This window comes from Capricornis sumatraensis, chromosome 5 (genome assembly GCF_032405125.1).
Source record: "Capricornis sumatraensis isolate serow.1 chromosome 5, serow.2, whole genome shotgun sequence".
Taxonomy (NCBI): domain Eukaryota; kingdom Metazoa; phylum Chordata; class Mammalia; order Artiodactyla; family Bovidae; genus Capricornis; species Capricornis sumatraensis.
Genome location: NC_091073.1, coordinates 62881475 through 62897181, shown reverse-complemented (window position 1 = coordinate 62897181; position 15707 = coordinate 62881475).

Genomic DNA, 15707 nt, shown 5'->3' with positions numbered 1-15707 from the left:
GCCAAGCGGACTTAACCTGCAGATAATTATAAAAATGCTCAATGCACAAGGTGTTCTCAGGGGCGAAATAGGTGGATAGCCCACAGGGTTACTGCTGAATATACAAAATGGCAGAGAAACACATGGGCAGGAGACTAAGAGCAATTTCCCCAATAAAAATCACTGTCTAGTTTCCAGATCTGAACCATTGTTTTAGAGGTAGAATTCATTGACTGAGTGATAGCTAGGTCACCAAGAGGAAGGATTTTGCAACAGGATAACAAGTGTATGCCATGATGATTATCCCAGCCCTTCCCCATAGGATTAATGGGCCAGTGGGCTCTGAGTCTAAGAAATGAATTTCTGTTGGGACAATTAAAAAAAAAAAAAAATCTCTGTATCAGTCTTTAAAGGCCATATGCCCCATACAGATCAAATCTAAACCTTGTACATATCTTTCCATTTTGATATCAGAGCGTTTGGTTCTATAACAAAAATGGCATGGTTCATTGATTGAATGGACTGTCATATGATTCAGTTTTCTATTTTAAAAAATATAACCATATTTAGTCTGCTATATTTTACAAACTAGATGTAATTCTTACTAACTAGAGGCATTTTCTCTTGTTCTGTTTTTTTTTTTTTTTCCCCCTCTGCCTTTATCATCATACAGAATCTATAGAAAGCTCCAGCAGCGTGTCCAGGCCCACCTGACTGTCACGGCAGTTCAGGATGGAGCAAAAAGGTACCTTAAGCCTTAGTCTGAAGCTAGCATCTGATGGGCCAAACATAGCCCTGAGGTCTGTGCAGCTTCCAAGTCTCTCAATATTTCCCTTGTTTCTCTTTAGCCCAGTCCTACAATTGAAATCCTTTTTAAAATCCTGTTCTATTTCTGCCCAGTAAGCCTGCTTAGTTTTGCAGTCTCTCTCATGGGTTGAAGTCCTAATTTGGATTTGTTCTACTAATATAGTCTAGTTATTTCCAGCCACTCTTCATCTTCCTAGTCACTTTATGGCTGAGAGTGGATTATGTTTCTTGCACCCAGCCCTCTGTCTTACTCAATGATAATGTCCATCGCTTTGCCAGGAAGCAGCTGCCCCTCTACCATTCTGATAATTTGGATTTCTCCAGCCCACTAGAGGGTTTCCCAGGTGGTTCAGTGGTAAAGAACTCACCTGCCAATGCAAGAGACATGGGTTCAATTCCCAGGTTGGGAAGATCCTCTGGAGGAGGAAATGGCAACCCACTTTAGTATTCTTGCCAGGAAAATGCCATGGACAGAGGAGCCTCGTGGCCTACAGTCTATGGGGTTGCCAAGACTCTGACACAAAGGAGAGACTGAGCATGTACGCACAGCCCTCTTAACACTACCAAACACTATTTACCTGCTTGCTGCTTCAGCCTGACACATCTTCAGTATATTACACTTTGCCTTTGCAACTGGCATCTTTGGCTTCCACCCCAGGAATTGGTTATTTTTCCTTTCTTGCTTCTAGTAAGCCTCCTGCAATAGTCTGATATTTGTGTGACATAGCACTAGGAAACAGAAGCTCACTGTTTATACTAACTTTATTAGTATTTGTATGAATAACAAGAGGTGACTTGTCTTTTCATATTCATACTGTTGTAAAAGAAAATCTAGTTTTTGTACTGAACTTGTGGTGTTTCCCCATGTTAAGAACTGTGATGTTTCTGATGTTTTACCTCCTTGCAAGCTAGCATGTTTACTTGTTATAGTTTCATCGATACTACCAGGAGACCTGAGACTTCTGATGGAGAAACAGAGGACCTTATTACAATGGCAGCAAGTGGAATGTATATCACGTTTGCATTGGTTCCCCGGGTCACACGGAGAGACCGAGAATACTCCACACACAGGGACTGCATTACAAGTGAGGAATCCTGAACTGGTATAGGATACCTGAATCTTGCACAATGGGCAGTAAGTCTGCCTTCCTCTGAGCCTGTCTTTTGGTCCAAAGGACAATATTATCTTGATTACATAGGGTAGTAAAGAAGTGTGTCCTTTGCTCTGGAGGGAGATGCTATCAGAGTCTTCAAGTTCGTTCTCTCTGTAAATGTCCTAAAGATCATTTGGATTGAGGGCAGTCAGTGCCTCTTCTCATAACACCAGATATCCATGGAGAATTGCTGCCCACCAGCCCCTACTTCAGTGTGGAACACAGTGAGCCTACTGTTTCCTTGCCCAACCTCTCTGAAGACATCTTGACAGTACTCTTTAATTGATCAGTTAATCCTACTATTATTATTGAGACCCTTCCACGATTTTTCTTATTTCCTAATATAGACATTTTCACCTCTAGGATGAGCAGGAATAGACAACCTAAGAGCAACAATCATGTATCTTTTGAAACTTATAAAGCAAGTTATTACCTTTTTTTTCTCTTAACTAAACAATGTTGCCTAGCTTCCTTCTCCTGTCAGGTACCTAAATCTCTTGAAATGGATATATGTGCTGCAGTGTAATTGAATTCATTGCTTTTGATCCCTCAGATTGACTGGGAGTATGGGAAATACGGACTTCAGTGGCAGAAATCTGGTGACACAGTATTTTGTCTGATTTCTAATGGGTTGTCTCTTTTATCTCATTCAGTTCAGTTGAGTTCAGTCGCTCAGTCATCTCCAACTCTTTGCGACCCCATGAATTGCAGCACGCCAGGCCTCCCTGTCCATCACCAACTCCCAGAGTTCACTCAAACTCACGTCCATCGAGTCAGTGATGCCATCCAGCCATCTCATCCTCTGTCGTCCCCTTTTCCTCCTGCCCCCAATCCCTCCCAGCTGCAGAGTCTTTTCCAATGAGTCAAAACTTCAGATGAGGTGGCCAAAGTACTGGAGTTTCAGCTTTAGCATCATTCCTTCCAAAGAACACCCAGGACTGATCTCCTTCAGAATGGACTGGTTGGATCTCCTTGCAGTCCAAGGGACTCTCAAGAGTCTTCTCCAATACCACAGTTCAAAAGCATCAATTCTTCGACGCTCAGCTTTCTTCACAGTCCAACTCTCACATCCATACGTGACCACTGGAAAAACCATAGCCTTTACTAGACAGACCTTTGTTGGCAAAGTAATGTCTCTGCTTTTGAATATGCCGTCTAGGTTGGTCACAACTTTCCTTCCAAGGAGTAAGCATCTTTTAATTTCATGGCTGCAGTCACAATCTGCAGTGATTTTGGAGCCCAAAAAAATAAAGTCTGTCACTGTTTTCACTGTTTCCCCATCTATTTCCCATGAAGTAATGGGACCAAATGCCATGATCTTCGTTTTCTGAATGCTGAGCTTTAAGCCAACTTTTTACTCTCCTCTTTCACTTTCATCAAGAGGCTTTTTAGCTCCTCTTCGCTTTGTGCCACAAGGGTGGTGTCATCGGCATATCTGAAGTTATTGACATATCTCCCGGCAATCTTGATTCCAGTTTGTGCTTCTTCCAGCCCAACGTTTCTCATGATGTACTCTGCATAGAAGTTAAATAAGCAGGGTGACAATTATTTCATTACTCTGTCCTTATTTTATCTCGAGCTGGGACTGCTGAGTGGATGTCTGTATTGAGCTAGATGCCTGTCCTTATGAATTCACATCTGTTATTTACCTGTCATCAACCTGCTATATAATTTTAGGTAAGCCCCATTATATTTTTGGACTTCAATTCGCAGATCTGAAAAATGAGAGGCTTGGAAAAGGTCATAAGTCAAGAACTCAAATGCCTAGGGCAGGGCCATCGGGTGAACATAATTCCACAGGGTGATATTCCCACTGTAGTCTATATACATGGACGACATTGAGGAACAGCCTTCTAGAAGTGTGCATCTTGGGTGCCTTGTCTACAGGAAGGCCAGACAGTAACACCATTGTGTTAATAGGGCCAGGATATAATAATATAGTGTCACAACCTCTGGCCAAATCAGAAACGTCATGTTTTTGCTAGAGGTGGGCCAATCATAACTTAAAGGGGTAAGAGTGTATACTGTGGTAAAATGGTTTTCAGAGTTCCTACCCAGGTTCTACATTTTATGATTCTGTTGGTTTGTCGCCTTTACAGGTGAGCTTACTTCTCTTTCATTTTCACTTTGAGTAGTCCTTTCTCTGATGGGCACAATCACTAGAAAGTAAGAAAGGTAAGAAAGAAATGAACAGATAAAAGCAGATGAAACACCATTCTGGCTCAGAGAGAAGCTGTGCTTCTGTTTTCCAAAGACCAGGTCCTAGACTAGCTGTACAAGAATCATCTGGAGAACTACTAAAAGTAATCAAAAAGCTTTCTAGTGTGCTGTGCCAAGTCACTTGAGTCATGTCCTACTGTTTGCAGCCCCATGGACCGTAGCCCTTCAGGCTTCTCTGTCCATGAGATTCTCTAAGCATGAGTACTGGAATAGGTTGACATGCCCTTCTCCAGGGAATCTTCATGGCCCAGGGATCAAACCTGCACCTCTTATGTCTCCTGCATTGGCAAGTGGGTTCTTTACCATTAGTGCCATGAGAAAGCTTTCTTAGACCATGTCTACTGAATCAGTGTCTCTGGGGTGAAGGCCAGGGGTTTGTGTGTTTTCAAAGCTCCCTTCAGTGATTCTAAAATGCAGCCTAGGTTGGGAACCAGTGACTATGCAGAAGTGTCTAGGAGGTACAGAGACTTTCTGGTGATCAGCTCTCCATCTCCACTATAAAGCTGCTCACTTTGAGTAGAGTGGGTGTCCTGGCATGGAACAGTTCAAGTTCAAGGCAGTGCTGCTTCCTCTAAACAGCTGGTTTAAGAAACACAGATGCTCACATCAGTACAGGTTTGAATATGCTTGTCAAATTATTCTGAAGCGTTTCTCTCTAATGGGTAACAGATTTTGGAAACTGAAGATTGGCTAAGGATTGGCAAAAGTGTTTTAAATGCCCAAGTAATAGTAATTACTTCAATTGAATTCAATTAACTTCCTTTTGGCCCCCATGTAAGTTTTTAGCTGGTCTGAGATTTGATTCTTAATAGGTGTATTCAGAATTGCACTGAAAAGAATGTGTTCCTGTTCAGATTAAAAATCAGGTGAATTCATTCTTTAGTTCTCTTATGTCTGGGTCTATAAAGCAGAACTGAAATGTGTGCAGGACCATAAAATTAGCTCCAGAGAGTTCCCCAGGAGACATCCTGGTGACGGATAAACAGCAACCTATTCCTGCTCCTTACCTCACAGCCTAGCTGTGTGATGACGCTTGGTAATTCAGTGGACCTAGTTTTGCCAGCTAGCCTGGAGACAGTATTCACAGGGCATTTATGGTGCCAGCAGCTTCCTTGGAGCTTATGGCAGACATGATCTCTCAGTTGTGGCATCCTTTTGCACTGAGCCCTGATGTGGGCTTAGAATCTCTGTGAAGAGTGATGGAGGATACCACTACCAGTTGACCAGGCCTGCCTCCCAGAATGACCTGTAGTGTGGTGGAGTAGGAAAAGTGCAAAGAAGGGAAGAAACTCTGACCTTGAACAAACCACTTATTCTCTCAGTGTTTTGTGTTCCTCGCATACAAAATGAGACAGCTGGTTCCTTTTCAATTTTCTTTTTGAGTTCTTGAGAATGTCTGGCTTTGTTGTAGTTAGAGGTATCAGTTAGTTGCTACTGCTCAGTTGTATTTAAATGTAAACCAGCTCGTTCCATACCTATTCTTACTTTCTGAATTTAACATAACATGATTTCTGAGATGTGTTTGTTTTAAAAGAGCACTATCTAGGACTTTGCTGTTCTGATAACTAGATGTTAGGCACCTATAAGACATAGTGTAAGACAAATTTGGAGATGGGTAGAAACAAATTTATAGGAAACTCAGAATGGAATACTTAGAATAAGGTGTCCCTGTGAAAAGGAATTCATTTGCCCTGAACCTCTTTCTCTCACATTTTTTCAATTTTCTAAAATTGAAAATATCTAATGCACTGTCTTCTGACTTGGTCAGCACATTTTCTGTTACAATCAGCTCTTAAATTATTGACTAGCTTCCAGACAGAAACTTCCAAAGCTGGAAGCTGACAAAGAAGAAGTATGGAGAGCCAAAGGTAGCCAACCACTTCCCTAAGACTTCCTCCTGCCTTAATTAGTCATTGACCCAGGGGAATCTTCTCTGTGGTGGTCCCTACCCCACCCTTTGTTTGAATGAGCACTTTGTTGGGTAGGTCTGTTCCATCATAGTGGGGAGGAGATAGTTTCACTGTCTACAATCTGTCTGGCAAAATAGGGTAGTCATAAAGCACTTACTGAGAAGGCAATGTTTTTCCTTAATATATGTATATTAATATATATTAAATATAATATAGATATATTTTAATTCTAGAAAAGATCAGTTTAAAAAGCAAAAACAAACCAATCAGTGTACTAAACCTTACTCATCAGCTTCTACTACAGGTGATGACACTGATCTTAAACTGATAAAACCTTCAAGTTCTCCCTGTAAATCTAAAGGACCCACAAATAATCCTTTATTCAAGATGTGGTGTGTGAATAAAGTGCTGTGCTCCTTGAGGGTGTTATTCAAAATACAAAAGGTGTTTTTCATAATACCTCTTTTACTGTAGAAAATACATACTTGCTAACTTGGGCTTCAGCTGTTGTTAAAAGAAAATCTGCAGATAGAGCAAAAGGGCAAAAGGGTGACATCTGGCATAACAGACTTTCTCAGACAGTGTTGGCACATAGCCTGCATTAAACAGCAGAAGCAGTGAAAAAAATCTATTGAAATAAAAAGAAAAAATGAGGACAGTACCACACTGACTTCTCATCTTTGGCAAATCTGTTTAAAACCAGTGCAACCGTTTTGTTGTTGTTGTGACCTGAAATGGGCCATCACCTCTAATATTGGCTCTGAAAGATAGGTGGATAGGATGTGATATTTTCTCAAGTGGTGGAGGCTGAGTCTTTTTCATAAATTTCCAACCACTGTACACTTGACTTCACCTTTTTGCCTGAGTGAGTAATACACAGAAATGTCCACATTATTATGAGATCTCCTCCACTTGACTTGTTTGGATACTTGCTAAACATAATGTATCAAATGCAGCTTGAAGTAATAAAGAATATATTTCATCTTCCAAACAACAGGGCTGTAGAAATTATGATCCCTATAGCTTGAAAAGAAAATAACATACTGCTTGATACAAACAAGGGATAAATTAGGATTAAGTTTCTAAGTCATGTAATTACTTAAGACCCTGAAAGATAAGAATCACTGTAGAGAATTACCTTTGCAGGAGGAAGTTTTAAGAGTAGGAATTTCCTGGGCTCTCTCTTTTTTTTTTTTTTTTTGCTAAACTATATTTTGCCTAGAGCATCTCAGCTTAACAGCAAGTGGTACATGAGAGGGAGGCAAGAGCGTGGTTATCGATTCTGGATGATCAATAACCTATTGTTTGATAGCTTCCAGGCAGTGATCCTGCTGCATTCTGAGTAACTGAGTCCTTTGGTTCACTGTGATCTGAGCAGTCTCAAACAGTTTGTGCGTGTTGCTTTGATATGCACGTACATCTGTGAGGTGACCAAGCCCTGGCAACAATTCTGTTAAAAATCAGCCTTTGTGTTTGGCTTTGGACCCCATTCAATTACATTGGAGCCTGAACTTTACTGATGTAAAGGCCTTCTGCCTTCACCCTAGTTTCTCACATGGAGATGAAAGTGAGAATATTCTCCATGATAAGACCTTGATCCACACATGACAAGTCTCAGTGGGAGTGGGCATGTGGATTGAGGATACAATACGGCCTTTGAAAGTTGTTTATAAATAGAGCCTGTGTTGCCTTACATGATTTATAAAGCCATGATTCTGGAGGTTGAGCAATATTTGTTGGTTGTGAGAGAGAGAGAAAACTATAATGACAGAATAACAAGTAACAGAATGCTACTTTATGTAACAGGTATGTGAAAACCTTTTTGGGGTAGAGTTCCTGAGCCCAGACATTGAATGACAGGAATTTTTTTATTTCTAATGCCCAGTTAATTTTAATACTAAAAATGTAGGCTCCACCTACTGTTTGATGATTGCCAGTCAAGGAGAATTACCAAAAAAAAAAAAAAGTAGAAAAAGTATTAAATGAAAGGAGAATGAGATGCTGAGACCTTCATTTAGAGGGGATCTATCTACAGCATTAATGAGAAATTTAATTCTTTTGAATGTCAAGTTGATTTGATGATGAGGAACCATGGATTTACATTTTTTTCACATGGGTTATCTGTGAGAGGGATTTCTCTTTTTAATGAGTTATCTCATGTTTCAGGTCCTTTACTCTGTGAGACTGGGTTTGGATATAACAAAAAGTAGATCCAAGATGGAAAGCAATAAGAGTTAGGCATGTATGGGTATAAATATTTAGAATTAAGGAGGAGTTTTTAAAAATATGATATCATTAAAAAGAATATCATTCTTAATTACAGAATATTCACAAATCTCATTTTATCTTGCATGGATACAGAGAGTACTAACAAGTGGTGTATTACATTTATGTTCTCCATACTCAAAATTGTCATTCAAATATACAAAATGTCTCAAAAAAATTAAGGAGGAAGTAGAGGGGAGAGTGGAAAAATTGGCTTAAAACTCAACATTCAAAGAATGAAGATCATGGCATCCGGTTCCATCACTTCATGGGAAATAGATGGGGAAACAGTGTCAGACTTTATTTTCTTGGGCTCCAAAATCACTGCAGATGGTGACTGCAGCCATGAACTTAAAAGACACTGGCTCCTTGGAGGAAAAGTTTTGACCAACCTAGACAGCATGTTCAAAAGCAAAGACATTACTTTGCTGGCAAAGGTCCATCTAGTCAAAGCTATAGTTTTTCCAGTAGTCATGTACGGATGTGAGAGTTGGACCATAAAGAAAGCTGAGCACTGAATAATTGATGCTTTTGAGCTGTGGTGTTAGAGAAGACTCTTGAGAGTCCCTTGGACTGCAAGGAGATCCAACCAGTCCATCTTAAAGGAAATCAGTCCTGAATATTCATTGGAAGGACTGATATTGAAGCTGAAACTCCAGTCCTTTGGCCACCTGATGCAAAGAACTGACTCATTTGAAAAGACCCTGATGCTGGGAAAGATTGATACAGGAGGAGAAGGGAAGGTCAGAGGACGAGATGGTTGGATGGCATCACCCACACAGTGGAAATGAATTTGAGCAAGCTCCAGGGGTTGGTGATGAACAGGGAGGCCTAGCATGTTGCAGTCCATGGGGTTGCAAAGAGTCGGACATGACTGAGCAGCTGAACTGAACAGAGAAGACTGTTTCTAATTCGAATTCTGAATTGAAAGTGAAAGTGTTAGTTACTCAGTTGTGTCTGACTCTGTGACTCCATGGACGGTAGCCCTCCAGGCTCCTCTGTCCATAGGTTTCTCCAGGTCAGGATAATGGAGTGGCTAACCATTCCCTTCTCCAGGGGATCTCCCCCACCCAGTGATCAAGTCCAGGTCTTCTACATTGCAGGCAGATTCTTTGCCAACTGGGCCACCAGGGAAGCCCGCCACTTGTTATCTTCATGAATTATTATGCCCCAGTGTTCTTTTTTGCAGCACGAGGATAATATGGATAGATGTGGTTTAAGATGTTCACAATTCATTCCACCTTCTATCTAGCGTACCTTTCTCTCTGCAGTGTAGAAAACTAAAAACTGCTGTTTGTGAGATTATTCATTGCTTGCTGTAAAGGATGAATTTTTATAGGAATTGTTCTTGTGCAGTAAGCAATTAGAAAGATGGAGGAAAATTATAAAAACAATTTTTTTTTAAATGGAAGACAAGCACTGTGATCCCAGACAGAAAGGGAACAGATGAAGTGAGTTCTAGTATGTACTGTTTAAAAACATTTCCCAGGCCACAGCCTGGGGAAGGGACACCCAAGGAAATCTGGTAGCCTTGCTAAATAGAAGAGGTAGAGAGTAGAGTCCAAGGAAGCCAAGATTGCTCTAATTTGCAAGATCAAATCTTAGAGAGGAAAAAGTTGTAAAGAGAGAGAGTACCAAGATTTTTTAGGGTGTCTTGTTTATTCATGGAGTACCAATTTGTGTAAATATGAGGTGAAATACCATGAAGCTGGGCGAAATTAAAAGCATTGAAAGTGGCCAAATGATTCCAGAAGCATGCAAGATTTGAAATGCATCACATGTCTTCCAGCCAGAGTGGTTAAGCTTAATAATACCCAAACCACTGGATAGCATACTCAGAAAAGGCAAGCTATAGTAGTGAAGAGAGATTATTCCAGAGGAAAGACAGGAAAAAAGTGTATGCCAGGAAAAAAGTTAAAATCCCAAAAGGATCAGACTGAACTAAAAGTCATTTTATTGCAGGTCGGAACAAAGTTGAGCATTTTAAAGAGAATACAATAAAATCTAGCATTTGTTACCTTTAAATGTACAATATCTGGCATCAATGAAACACTTCCTTGGCATGCAAGGAGATAAGAAAACATTGTCCTTGACCAAGAGAAAAATCAATAGAAACAGATATAAGCTGATAGATGACATAACTGACAGAGACTCTAGATAGTGATTATGAATCTTATAAATTTGTTTAAGAATGTAAAAGAAAGAAAGTAAATGTTAAGGTGAGAAAAATGAAAAAGACTCAGGTAGAATTTAAAGCAATGAAAGCTCAATATATGAAATGAAAAATGCTCCAGAGAGGGTTAATGATAAATTAGGGCCAAAGAAATGATCAGTGAACTTGAAAACATTGCACCAAAGATGTAAAAATGAAGCATGGGGATAAAACTAGGTTGAAAAAAATTTGAAAGAGCATCAGCTACCTGTGGGACAATATCAGTATGACTCAGAGACCTTTGAGCCCTCAAAAGTGAAAGTGAAAGTCACTCAGTCATGTCCAACTCTTTGTGACCCCATGGACTATACAATCCATGGAATTCTCCAGGCCAGAATAGTAGAGTGGGTAGCCTTCCCCTTCTCTAGAGGATCTTCCCGACCTAGGAATCAAACTGGTGTCTCCTGCATTGGAGGCAGATTCTTTACCAACTGAGCTATCTGGGAAGCCCTTTCAGTCTTAGAAGGAAAGAAAGATGATTGCCTAGGGAGAGTAGTATTTGAAGAAAATGTTGGCCAAAAACTCGAAATGGATGAACATGTAAGGCCTTGGATCTAAGAAGCTCTAAGAACCCCAAGCCAAATGAAAGTGCAGAAAGCTTCATCAGGACACAATATTATCCAACTGTTTCCCAAAATGTGATAAAAGAAAAATCCTAAAAGTTGCCAAAGAGAAGACAAAAAATTTCATTCAAACATGAAGACAAAAGGAAAACATTTTTCAAACAGTCAGAAATGAAGATAATTCTTTTTTAGGAAACCCACCCTACAGTGAATGTTGAGGTTTTTTGTCAAGCAGAAGAAAATTAGTACCAGAAAAAATACTATAAAAATAAGCAAAAATTGCGAGAAATAGTAAATATATGAGTAGGTACAAAATACATTTTTATCTCAATTAAAATCTCTTAAAAGATAAAAAGATAATTGTTAAAAGCAAAATAATGTGAGGCTTATAACATATAAAAGTGAACTGTATGAAAGCAACAGCTCAGAGGATGAGAGAAGAAATGGATGTACACTGCTGTAATGGTATATACAGCATGGAAATTGTTATGAAAGGCAGGTTGCAGGATCATAGAAGTCTGTTTTAGAGCAATCCCCCAAAAAACAAACGTTAATGTATATAGAAAATAAGCCATTAGTGGAGATAAATAGAATCATAACCAAATACTCAATTCAAAAGAAGTGGGGAAAGAAGAAAAAGGAATGGTTAAAAATTGAGGCAATTAATTAGGAGGACAAGTAGTGAAATAATTCATTGAAAATACTCATTTAAAATCACAGCAGTGTTTTTGTCTGTGTGTGTTAGTTGCTCAGTCGTGTCTGACTCTTTGCAACCCACCAGGCTCCTCTGTCCATGGAATTCTCCAGGCAAAAATACTGGAGTGAGTTGTCATTTCCTTCTCCAGGGAATCTTTCCAACCCAAGGATTGATGTGACCCAATCTGCACTGCAGGTGGATGCTTTTACCATCTGAGCTACTAGGAAGCCCATGGTGTTGTCTAAGAATTCTGAAAGTAGACAAAGGCTGCTTAAGTTTTTCAACCTTAGTGAAAAAGCAAGGCACAACCATATTGTGTTTAAAGGAACCTATTGGAAATTTAAACAGAAAGATAGGTAAAAACAAAAGGATAGAGAAAGATATACTATGTAAACCATAATAAATGGAATAATATTGGTATGAGGATAATCTACAGATCAGTGATTCTCACCTCTTGGTGTGAGGACACCATTCCACTCTTAAAAAGCATTGAGAATCTGGAAGGGCTTTTTTCTTATATGAGTTATATGAATTATACCTATGGATATCTACCATATATTCTAATTAACACAAAAATTAAAATGAAAATTTTAGAATATATATTTGAACAATTTTAAATATTCTCTTTATAATTGCATTATCAGAAAACATGCTTTTGATGAAAAATGGTATAAGTTCATAAGCTCTTCAAAAATTGAATGAGTGGCATTTTAAAAATATCTTTTTAGTGTCCAGCTTATTAAGAAACAACTAGATTCATTTCTGTTTCTGCATTCAGTTGGTTGAAATATCATACAGTGTAGCCGCTAGGAAATTCAGTTGAAAATTTGTTAGAGAACAAAAGTGAAAAGGTAAATGACTTAGTATTATTATGAAAACAATTTTGACTTCAGATATCTCTGAAAAGATCTCTAAGACCTAGACTGTACTTTGAGAACCAGATATAGATCAATGAAATAGAATAAAATACCTAGAAATTGACTTTTAATATATATTCAATTGATTTTGAGCAGAAGTATAAAGGGAATCCAGTGGAAAAAAAATAATCTTTTCAACAAATGGTAGGAAATTGGGAGGCATATTTAGAAAAATGAACCCCAGCCCTTCCCTCATACCACATACCAAAAGCTAACACAAAATGGATCACAGACTTAAACACAGGAGTTAAAATTCTAAGCCTTCTGGATAAAAATAAAAATCAGTTTCTTTTTGATCTTGAGTTAATCGAAGATCTTTTAGAAAAAAAAGCATAAACCAAAAAACAAAGATATGTAAGACATCATGAAAACGTGCGTTCTTTGAGAGAAAATAACAAGACACAAAAAACTATTTGTCAAAAAAGACTTTTATCTAAAATATGTACTCAACTCTTTAAATGTTAAGACAAAAAGACATGACTAAAAAATAAAACTTGAATAGATACTAAACATAAAGTGATAAGTGAATGAAATATAGAAAATATCACAAAAATATTCATTATTAGTTATTAAGGCAAAGCAAGTAAAACAACAGCATAGCATAATACACACCACTAGAATGCATAGGAAAAGAATTATACTATCAAATGCTGATGAAGGTGTAGAATATTTGTACCCCTCAAGTCATAATTGGTGGGAATGCAAAACACTCTGAGCACTTAGGAAAATGGCTTGGAAATCTTATAAAGTTAAGCATGCATATAAATATATACCATGCTGTTGTTCAGTCGATCAGTCATCATGTCCTACTCTGTGACCCCATGGAACGCAGCACAACAGGCTTCCCTGTCCTTCACTATCTCCCGGAGTTTGCTCAAACTCGTGTCCATTGAGTCAATGATGCCTTCTAACCACCGCATCTTCTGTTGCCCCCTTCTCCTCGTGCCTTCAATCTTTCTCAGCTGGGAAAGACTCACTGGGTCTTTTCCAGTGAGTCAGCTCTTCGGATCAGGTGGCCAAACTATTGGAGCTTCAGCTTCAGCATCAATAATTCCAATGAATAGGACTGATTTCCTTTAGGATTGACTGATTTGAGCTCTCTGTTGTCCAAGAGAATCTCAAGAGTCTTCTCCAGCACCACAATTCAAAAACATCAATTCTTCAGTGCTCAGCCTTCTTTATGGTTCAACTCTCACATCGTAAATGACTACTGGAAAAACCATAGCTTTGGCTAGACAGACCTTTTTCAGCAAAGTAATGTCTCTGCCTTTTAATATGCTGTCTAGATTTGCAATAAATTTTCTTTCAAGGAACAAGCATTTTTTAAATTTCATGTTTGCAGTCACCATCTGCAAAGATTTTGGAGTCCAAGAAAAGTCTGTCACTGTTTCCATTGTTTCCTCACCTATTTGCCATGAAGTAATGGAACTGGATGCTATGATCTTCATTTTATGAATGTTGAGTTTTAAGCCAAGTTTTTCACTCTTCTCTTTCACTTTCAAGAGGCTCTTATAGTTCCTCTTTGTTTTCTACTATTAGGATGGGGTCTTATGCCTATCTGAGGTTATTGATATTTCTCCCTGCAATCTTGATTCCAGCTTGAGCTTCAACTAGCCTGGCATTTTGCGTGATATACTCTGTTTATAAGTTAAATTAAAAAAAAAAAAGTTAAATAAGCAGGGTGACAATATACAGCCTTCACGTACTCCTTTCCCAGTTTTGAACCAGTTTGTTGTTCAATGTCTGGCGCTAACTGTTGCTTCTTAACTTGTTTACCAATTTCTTAGGAGGCAGGTAAGATGGCCTGGTATCATCTCTTTAAGAATTTTCCACAGTTTGTTGTGATCCACACAGTCAACGGGTTTAGCATAGTCAGTGAAGGAGAAATAGATGTTTTCTGGAATTCCCTTGCTTTTCCTATGATCCAGTAGATGTTGGGAAGTTAATCTCTTTTTCCTCTGCCTTTTCTAAATCCAGCTTGTATATCTGGAAGTTCTTGGTTCACATACAGTTGAAGTCTAGCTTGAGGGATTTTGAGCATTACATTGCTAGCATGTGAAATGAGTGCACTTGTGCAGTAGTTTGAACATTCTTTGGCGTTGCCTTTTTTGGGGATTGGAATAAAAACTAACCTTTTCCAGTCCTGTGGCCACTGCTCAGTTTTCCAAATTCACTGGCATATTGAGTGAAACACTAACACCATCATCTTCTAGAATTCAAAATAGCTCCTGTTTGATCATGTCCAATTTACCTTGATTCATGTGCCTAACATTCCAAGTTCCTATACAATATTGTTCTTTACAGCATTGGACTTTGCTTTCACCACCAGACTCATCCACAACTGGGTGTTGTTTCTGCTTTGGCTCAGCCTGTTTGTTCCTTCTGAAGCATTTTCTCTGCTTTTCTCCAGTAGCATTTGGACACGTACCAACCTAGGTGGTTCATCTTTCAGTGTCATATCTTTCAGTGTCAGATATGATATGACCCAACAGTTCATCTTTCAATATCATATATCATATAACTCAACAATCTCATTTCTAGGAATTTACTCATGAGAAATGAAAACACATATTCACAAAGGCTTGTAAGTGAATTTTTGTAGCACTTTACTCCTAGTAGCTTATGCAATAACAGGCAAATGCAAAAGCTTTATACTAAGTGAAGAAATCAGTAGAAGACAATGTAATATATGATTTCATCTATATGAAATTCTCTAAGGCAAAACTACAAAGATGGAAAACAGATTCATGTTTCCCTGGGGCAGTGGTGGTAGGTGACGACTGACTGGGGAGGAACACCAGGAAACATTTTAGGGTGGCGGGAAGTTGTATATCTTGGTTGTGGTGGTAGTTAAATAACCATATACTTTCTCAAAAGTCATTGAACTCTATACTTTCAGTGGGAGAATTTTATTTTATATAAACTGTGACCCAATAAAGCCACATCAAAAGTGGCTTATTCCAGTCTCATATCTCATAAAGCT